Source organism: Theropithecus gelada, chromosome 4 (genome assembly GCF_003255815.1).
Source record: "Theropithecus gelada isolate Dixy chromosome 4, Tgel_1.0, whole genome shotgun sequence".
In the NCBI taxonomy this organism is placed as follows: Eukaryota; Metazoa; Chordata; class Mammalia; order Primates; family Cercopithecidae; genus Theropithecus; species Theropithecus gelada.
In genome coordinates, this window is record NC_037671.1 from 46,574,786 (window position 1) to 46,584,664 (window position 9,879).

Consider the following 9,879-nt stretch of genomic DNA (forward strand, 5'->3'; position numbering starts at 1 on the left):
GCTGGTCTCAAACTCCTGACCTCAAGTGATCCGCCCTCCTTGGCCTCCAGACATACTGGGATTACAGGCATCAGTAACCACGCCCGGCCCAGAATTTATTTTTGTAATTGATGTGCCAGAGGATCAAATCTTATTTTTCCCTTTAGGGATGACCATTTATGTCCCTTCTCCACTGACCAGCAATTCCCCCTCTCCCCTACATGTTCTTGGATCTGTTTCTAATCTCTCTATTCTGTTTCTTAGTCACTGTGTCTGTTCTTGCATTTTGCCACACTGTTTTCATTCCCATATTACCAGATTAGCCAGATTGGTATCCGTAGGGCTAGTGCCCTCTTATTTTTGTTACCTTTCTTTCATTGTATATTTTAGAGACAGGATCTCACTTCTGTTGCCCAGGCTGGAGTACAGTGGTGCTATCATGGTTCCCTAACAGCCTTGACTTCCCAGGCTCAGGTGATCCTCCCACCTCAGCCTCCCGAGTAACTGGGACTACAGGTGCGTGCCACCGTGCCCCCTAATTTTCTTTTGTATTTTTAGTAGAGACAGTTTCATCATGTTGCCCAGGCTGATCTCGAACTCCTCGCCTCAAATGAACTGCCTGCCGTGGCCTTCCAAAGTGCTGGAATTAGAAGTGTGAGCCCCCATGCCTGGCCCCCTCTTCTTTTTCTTCTCCAGCATTAACTTGGTTATTCCTGATCTTTTTTTCCCCATATAAATTTTATTTATTTATTTTTTGAGACTCCCATATACATTTTATAATCAGTTTCCAGAAAGAAAGACAAAAAACACAGATTGGTTGATTCTTGGTCAGAGTTGCATTGAATTTCTAGATTAATTTGGGGGAGAACTAATTTATTTTATTTTATTTTTATTTATTTATTTATTTTTTTGAGACATGTTCTCTCTCTGCCACCCAGGCTGGAGTCCAGTGGCATGATCACTGTTCACTGCAGCCTCAATTTCCCGGGCTCAAGCCATCCTCCCACCTCAGCCTCCCAAGTAGCTGAGACTGTAGGCATGCACCATCATGCCTGGCTAATTTTTGTATTTTTTGGTAGAGACTGGGTTTTGCCATGTTACCCAGGCTGGTCTCAAACTCCTGGGCTCAAGCAATCCAAGCGTCTTGACCTGCTGAAGTGTTGGGATTACAGGCATGAGACACCGTGCCTGGTCAGAACTAACATCTTTATAACAATTATAGCCAGGCACAGTGGCTCACGGTAGCCTGTTCCTGTAGTCCTGGTTACTCAGGAGCTTGATGTGGGAGGATTGCTTGAACTTAGGAGGTCAAGGCTACAGTGAGCTATGATTGTGCCACTGCACTCCAGGCCTGGGAGACAGAGGAAGAACCTTCCTCTTTAAAACAAAAATTATAACATGATACTTTACTGATCATTACCTTGCTTCATTCATTCAAATATTCAAATATTTAGGTCTTCTTTTTTGGTTTCTCTGTAAAAAGTCTGTTTCTCCACTGGGGTCTTGCCCAGTTTTTTTTTTTTTTTTTTTTAGACAGAGTCTCGCTCTGTCATCCAGGTTGGAGTGCAGTGGCGCGATCTGGGCTCACTGCAACCTCTGCCTCCCAGGTTCAAGCAATTCTCCTGTCTCAGCCTCCCGGGTAGCTGGGACTACAGGCGGCTGCCACCACACCTGGCTAATTTTTATATTTTTAGTAGAGATGGTGTTTCACCTTGTTGGTCAGGCTGGTCTCAAGCTCCTGACCTCAGGTGATCCACCTGCCTCAGCCTCCCGAAGTGCTGGGATTACAGGCGGGAGCTATCCAGCTGCCCAGTCTTTATTAGATTTTTTTCCCTCGGGCTTTGTGGTTTTTTCTGCTCTCCCTCCCCACATCAGATATGCTAGGCATGTCCTTCCTTACCTTCTCCTGAAGGTCCTCTGTCCACCCTCATCCCTCTCACTGTCCAGGGAACAGCTGTCTTCTGCCTCAACAGCTGACTGTTCCCTCTGAGGCCTTGCCAGAGAGGGCAGGGCCCCCGCCTCCCACCCTCAGGGTCCTGTCAGCTGAGTGAGGGGTGGGGGGCAGTGGGCAACAGCTGTTTCAGTGGGGACAATGGCTGCATTCTACACAAGCTCTTCTCCTGGACCACCTCCTCCTCCCTGGCCAGAACAACTGTTCTTGTGGATTGGGAAGTCCCACCTGTCACTCTCCCTGGCCCATTTTGCTCATGTCTTACAGGCATACCCAGTGTGTGCCCCACTGCCCGGTCGCCTGTGCATAGGTCTATCATTGCCTGGGATTGGTAGGCAGAGGAATGATGGTCATGGATAAGGGACCATCTCTCCAAAGTGCATCACCTCCTCTTTCAGTGGTCACATTTAGGCCCTAGCTCCTCACTCAGGTAGATGGTTTCTGGTCTGTTGTCCCAGGCAGAAAGGCACTGTGATAATGACAGGGCTGAGCTCCCACTTCCTGGGCTAGAACTCTGCCCTTTCCCCTCCCACACTGCCTATACCTGGCTGGCTGTGGTTCCTGGCCCTAAGGTCTCCCCACCTTCTCCTTGGCAACATCAACCCTTGACACTCCCTGCCCATGATAAGGCCTCCCTGGCTCCTTGTCAGAACTCCTTGTTTAGGCATCAGAGCTGTCCTCAACCTCCTACAAATGGGAAGGGCCCCACACCAGTGCTGATTTCCCAGAGAGGAAAACAGGCCAGTGGAACATGACGGAGTGAGGGGCCACAGCCTCTGCAGGCCTCCCTTGATTCTTCAAGCATTAACAGAGCTCTAGCCTCTGATCTAAGTGCTGCCCATGAGCAGCAGGTTGCCTTGTATCAGGCCTCCAAGGAGCAGCCAGTTCTCCACTGGCCTCTGACATAAGGGTGAAAGGAAGGAAACTAATATTTATGAGACACCTTCCTAGTAGCCAGACTCTGAGCCTCACATTCTCCTCATCTCTTTATCTGGTCAGCTGTAGGTATTATTATAAGTCCCATTTTAGGGAGGAGGGCCATCCCATAGCACAGCTCCGGAAGGTGCCACTCTCAACCCCTGCTGTGCAATATACAGACTGCTCTGGCATCCAGAGGGGCCCTGAGAGAGGGTCCCAGAGCCAGTATGTGGTTCCACAGCGACCAACTCAGAAGCACCTCCAGCCAACTTCACGAGCTGGGACTCAGACACGTGTTTTTAATGCAAGTCATGCGGAGTCAGTGGCCTTTGGCAGCATGCTCTTGAGCGCCTGGGTGGAGACATGCAGAAAGGGGTGGGAAGAGGAGGACTCTCGGTGCCAGACCCGACTCTAGTGCAACTCTTGCTACCATTCCTGTTTTCCCCGTCTGCTGTCTGTCAGTCTGGTGGCTCTTGGTGTGTCTGTCCTCTTCACCACTGTCCCAGAGCCTTGCATGGGCCTTCACACAGTCGGCACGCAATGTATGTTGTCATGTCTGGCTCGATTAACTGAAGCCTGTGTATGGGCATCATCCAGAATGTTTCTGGATGGCCCTGGGCATCTGGGGAGTGGACCACGAAGGCAGACCCCAGGGGCCACTTAGTGCTAGCCCACAGTCCTCACCTTCACAAGTTGGTATCCAGATACTCTTTTTTTTTTTTTTTTTAATTGACCTTAAGGAAACACGAGATTTGGTCAGTTTCCTCAAAGTTGCCTGCAGAGCATGGGAGGCAGAGGTCTGGGAAGTACAGGAAGGATCCATGACACAAGGCTAAACTGGGAACTGGAAGAAACCACTCCCTGGCAGCTTTGTTGCTGACGAGGATGGTTATTTTTCCAGGAATGCTGAGGAAATCCACAACAGATTTAGTGTTCCTGCCTTGGAGAAAATGTCTGGGGCAGGCCAAGGGAGGTGGGGTGGAGCTAATGGAGGATGAGAAGGTGGTGGAGAGGGCAGTTAATCCCAGGAGAGGTTGGGGGTTACAGAGTAAACTAAGACTAGATCCATTCCTTGGAGCCAGCCACTGCGCCTCCCCCACCTCACTGCCCAAACCCCTCTGGAGTTCCCCATTGTTCCCAGACACAATAGCCAGTTTCCTTTACCTGCCTCACCATCCCAGGCCCCAGGAATCCCTCACTCTGTTTACAAGAGGCAGCGGTGGGGTAGGAGTATTTTTGGGCCTCATCCCAGGGTCCAAGGATCTCACCGCTGGAAGATCCCACAGCTATGGAAACTGAGGCTGGGAGGAGCGAGATGTGACTTAGCCAAGGTCACAGCAACCACAGATGTGGGCCAGTGCTTGGTGGGGCCTCCACGGTTGCCCACGGAGTATGGGACTTTGGTAGTTCTTAGAGGGAGCCATCAGGGCCTGTCGTTCCTCCCCTCGAGACTCTCTCCAGCTGTCTGTGCAGCCCAGGGGTTCTCACACACATCCTAGGAGTGTGCCCCAGCTGCACAGATTGTGGGGCAAGCAAACCCGGGTTTGGATCCTGCCACAGAACCTTCATTTATCTGTTCCATAAACCCAAAAAAAGTGTGTGAGACAGATCTCCGTCAACTTAGTGGTTTATTTTGCCAAGGTTGAGGATGAGCCTGGGAAAAAGAGACAAAAATTACAGGAGGTTCTGTGGCCTGTCCTTTTTCCAAAGACAGTTTCAGGATTTCCATACTTAAAGGGGAAAGAGCCGCAGGAGGGAAAACAGTCCATTACGCCTTCACCTTGGCTCAGTAAATCTGCATTTTATGTAAGATAAAGCGAACACAGAGTAGAGGAAGAAGTCAAACATGCGTTGGTCTTGGGGTGGGCAAAGGGATGATTTCTAGTCTTGTCTTTATCCCATACCTGTGAAGACAAGCTGTTAATTTACACTATTAGGGTGAGATTCAACAGAACTTGGCCTTAGGGTGAGGACTTTGGAGCCCACAAGGAATTCCTCCTGAGTAATTTGTGAGAAAGGTCACCTGGAAAATATGAGGCCTTCCATTGCTGTAGCTGTCTGTTTAGGAACCAAAATAAGGCAGTTTTTGTGTGACTCAGTTCCCAAGCTTAACTTTCCCCTTTGTGAGTTTGGGGTCTCTTTTCCTTTCACATTTCTTACAACATTTTAAATAAGTATTTATTGCCAAGAACTGGGCCACGACAACAGACAAAATAGTTCCTATTCTCAAGTCCCTTCTCTCACAGAACTTACGTTTTATTTTATTTATTTATTTATTTATTTATTTATTTATTTATTTGAGACGGAGTTTCTCTCTGTCGCCCAGGCTGGAGTGCAGTGGCATGATCTCAGCACAATGCAACCTCTGCCTCCCAGGTTCAAGCGATTCTTCTGCCTCAGCCTCCTGAGTAGCTGGGATTACAGGCGCCCACCACCATGGCTGGCTAATTTTTTGCATTTTTAGTAGAGACGGAGTTTCCATGTTGGCCCAGCTGGTGTCTCAAACTCCTGACCTCAGGTGATCCACCCGCCTTGGTCTCCCAAAGTGCTGGGATTACAGGAGTGAGTCACTGTACCTGGTAGATCTTAGGTTTAGCAAGGGAGGCAGATAACCAACAAGATAAGGAAGTAAAATATATAGCATGTCTGACAGTGATTTAGCAGAGAGGTAAAGAAAGTAGAGGAAAGGATGGCAGGGCAGCTGCAGGTGGGGTGGAAGGAGTGTACATTTAAATAGGATGGTTGAGTAATATTTGAGCAAAGATTTGAAGGAGGTCAGAGATGAAGCCACGTAGATTTCTGGATAAAGACCCTTTTAGTAGGTGCTTTAGGGACTCAGGACACACCACTCCAAAACAGAACTGCCAGGAAGAAGTCAAACATGCGTTGGTCTTGGGGTGGGCAAAGGGATGATTTCTAGTCTTGTCTTTATCCCATACCTCTGAAGACAAGCTGTTAATTTGCACTATTGGGGTGAGACTATGCCACCCCAAAATATATCTCTTTGGGATATTGATTATTTCAAGCTGGTTATTTTGAGAAACTGCAGACATGGGAGTTGCTCTGTTCTTTTATCAAGGAAATCTACATCTAACAAGGAAATTTTCATTAGAGAGGGCATCTATATCAGGAAGAGATTTACTCCAGACAATTGTTGTCACCTGAGAGGCTTGTATCTGCATAACAAGGCACCCTTTATTTTTACCACCCATTTCCTCCCCTCACCATCCTATGTCTCCATCACCTCTAGAAGCCCCAATTCCCTATTCTGTAGCTCAGGAGAGTACATAAGCTTTAATTTTCGGGCTGTTTCTTGGAGTCTTATATTTTTGTGGGACTCCTGTGCATACACATGAAATTAAAAATGTTTTTCTCTTGTAAATCTGTCTATGTCAATTTAATTCATAGACCTGCCAAAGAACTTAGAAGGGTACCAAGAAGCAATATTTTTTTCTCTCCTATACTTGTAGAACCCCAAAAGCTCAGTTTGAGTACCGGATGTGCAGGAAGCCAAACAGTGACACATCAGTGCTTTGGAACAGAAAATGGTTGATTTGATTTGGCCAACCTGTGAGCATGGGAGAGACAAACTTTCTCTTTTTTGAAACAGAGTCTCTGGGCGCGGTGGCTCACGCCTGTAATCCCAGCACTTTGGGAGGCCGAGGTGGGCAGATCACGAGGTCAGGAGATCGAGACCACCCTGGCTCACACGGTGAAACCCCATCTCTACTAAAAAATACCAAAAATTAGCTGGGCAAGGTGGCGGGCGCCTGTAGTCCCCGCTACTCAGGAGGCTGAGGCAGGAGAATGGTGTGAACCTGGGAGGCGGAGCTTACAGTGAGCCGAGATCACACCACTGTACTCCAGCCTGGGTGACAGAGCGAGACTCCGTCTCAAAAAAAAAAAAAAAAAGAAAGACATACAGAGTCTCACTTTATCGCCCAGGCTGGAGTGCAGTGGTGCGATCTCGGTTCGCTGCAACCTCCGCCTCCCAGGTTCAAGTGATTCTCCTGTCTCAGCCTCCCCAGTAGCTGGGACTACAGGCACCCGCCACCACACCTGGCTAATTTTGGTATTTTTAGTAGAGACAGGGTTTCGCCATATTGGCCAGGCTGGTCTCGAACTCCTGACCTCAGGTAATCCACACGCCTCGGCCTCCCAAAGTTATGGGATTACAGGCGTGAGCCACTGCGCCCGACCGGGAGAGACAAACTTTCAAATCCGACCTGCCTTTGGACATAACTGGGGCTTTTATGAGTAAGGTGGGTTGTGGGCGGTGAGATTCCCCAGTGATCAAAGCTGCTAACAGCCCTAGGTCGATCAAACTTTCTGGATGCCATCAAGGAGGTCTGCATGACCTAGAGACCATCGTTCTTTGGGAAAAAAAAAAAAAAAATTCATTAGTCTTGTGGGCAACCCCCCAGGGTCAGGGTATGAAGTTAATCAATTATTAGTGACTAACTTCTACCAAAATGACTATGTATAAGCAATTATCCATTGGAAGAGGAAAAGGACACAGAAAAAGGAAAATAGCAGTGGTTCATATCTATAATCCCAGCACTTTGGGAGGCTGAGGCTGGTGGATCGCTTGAACCGAAGAGTTTGAGACCAGCCTGGGCAACATGGAGAAACCCTATCTCTACCAAATAAATAAATAAATAAATTAGTGGCTGGGCGTGGTGGTTCATGCCTGTAATCACAGCACTTTGAGAGGCCAAGGTGGGCAGATCACGAGGTTAGGAGTTCAAGACCAACATGGTGAAATCCCATCTCTTCTAAAAATACAGAAATTAGCTGGGCATGGTGGCGGGCGCCAATAATCCTAGCTACTCGGGAGGCTGAGGCAGGAGAATTGCTTAAACCCAGGAGGCGGAGGTTGCAGTGAGCCGAGATCATGCCACTACACTCCAGCCTGGGCAACAGAGCAAGACTTCTTCTCAAAAAAAAAAAAAAGAAAAGAAAAAATTTAGCCAGGTGTACTGGTGCATTCCTGTAGTCTCAGCTACTTGGGAGGTTGAGGTGGGAGGATCACTTGAGCCTGGGAGGCAGAGGTTGCAATGAGCTAAGATCACACCACTGCACTCCAGCCTGAGAGACAGAGCCAGACCCCTTCTCAAAAAAAAAAAAAAAAAGAATACCTCGTTTGTTGTTGTTGTTGTTGTTTCTTTTTTAGTAATATAGGCTCTGTTACAAAGGGACCTTACTGTCTGGGACCTGCTAGCTCCAATACTCCACAATGTAGGATTCCAGGTAAGATTCTTAGCATGTTAGGCTCCTAGATCTCTGCCTGCAGGATATGGTCAAAGTGAGAATGGTAAATGTCTCTTTGGTTTTGTTTCTTCTCTTTATTTATTTATGTTATATTTTATTTTATTTTTTGAGATCGAGTCTCACTCTGTCGCCCAGGCTAGAGTGCAGTGGCACGATCTTGGCTCACTGCAACCGCCACCTCCTGGGTTCAGGTGATTCTCATGTCTCAGCCTCAGGTAGCTGGGATTACAGGTGCCCGCCACAACATCCGGCTAATTTTTTTAGTAGAGACAGGGTTTTGCCATGTTGGCCAGCCTGGTCTAAAACTCCTGGCCCCAAATGATCCGCCCGCCTTGGCCTCCCAAAGTGTTGGGGTTATAGGCGTGAGCCACTGCGCCTGGCCTGTTTTTCCCCTTTCTGAATTTAGATTAGCAAGATAAAACATTTGTTTGTTCTTGTGTGGCACACTAGGGTCTGGGTTTTTTGTTTTGTTTATTGGTCTAGTGCTTGTTTCTGATCCCTTCCCTCCCAGGGATAGTCATTTTTTGTTTGTTTTTTGCCTCTATCTTTTGTGTCCTTTGTCATAAGGAGGAGAATCATGGAATGAGGGTCTCCTTTTGTCTTGTTTTGTGTCTTGATGGCTTTTGTGACAGTGAGGTATTCTCTCTGGTCTCTGCCAGCCAGGGGTGCAAGTGCTGGCTTGCATCAGGCAGGCAGTCTAACAGGCTGGGAGCCTGAGACATGAAGTGACAAGCAGCATTCCCTCCGTGTGGCCTTGCCAGCTCTCGAGGTGTTTGTCTTAATAAGAGGTCCCAGTCTATAAGGGGTCTATGACTTCTCAACCTCCATTGCTTGGTTAGTGCTGGGAAAGTCCCCTCCAATTAATGCCTGCCCAGAGAGAGGACAACTGCTGTCACAGATGAGCAGATTAGCAGGTTTATGACTAGATGACTAGAGCTGTCCCACATTCCTTGGCAAACCAAGATTTCATTTTCACAAACACTATGCTTAACTGCCTGTGACAAGGAAGGTCTTTGCTTTCTTAGGCTGTCTCTGGGAGTGAACTTTTTGGATTATGGGGCTGCAACTTCTGCATCCACATTGGGAATGCCATTTGCACCCACAGCAAAGATTTTTTTTTTTTTTTTTTGAGGAGTTTCGCTCTTGTTGCCCAGGCTGGAGTGCAATAGCACGATCTCGGCTTACTGTAACCTCCACCTCCCGGGTTCAAGCGATTCTCCTGCTTCAGCCCCCTGAGTACCTGGGATTACAGGCATGCACCACCACGCCCAGCTAATTTTGTATTTTTAGTAGAGACGAGGTTTCTCCATGTTGGTCAGGCTGGTCTCGAACTCCCGACTTCAGGTGATCTGCCCACCTCGGCCTCTCAAAGTGCTGGGATTACAGGCATGAGCCACTGCACCAGGCCAGTAAAGATTTATTCCAAGCAGGCCGGGCGCGGTGGCTCAAGCCTGTAATCCCAGCACTTTGGGAGGCCGAGACGGGCGGATCACGAGGTCAGGAGATCGAGACCATCCTGGCTAACCTGGTGAAACTCCGTCTCTACTAAAAAGTACAAAAAACCAGCCGGGCGAGGTGGCGGGCGCCTGTAGTCTCAGCTACTCGGGAGGCTGAGGCAGGAGAATGGCGTAAACCCGGGAGGCGGAGCTTGTAGTGAGCTGAGATCTCTGGCCACTGCACTCCAGCCTGGGCGACAGAGCGAGACTCCGTCTCAAAAAAAAAAAAAAAAAAAAAAAAAAAAAAAAAAAAAAAAAAAAAAA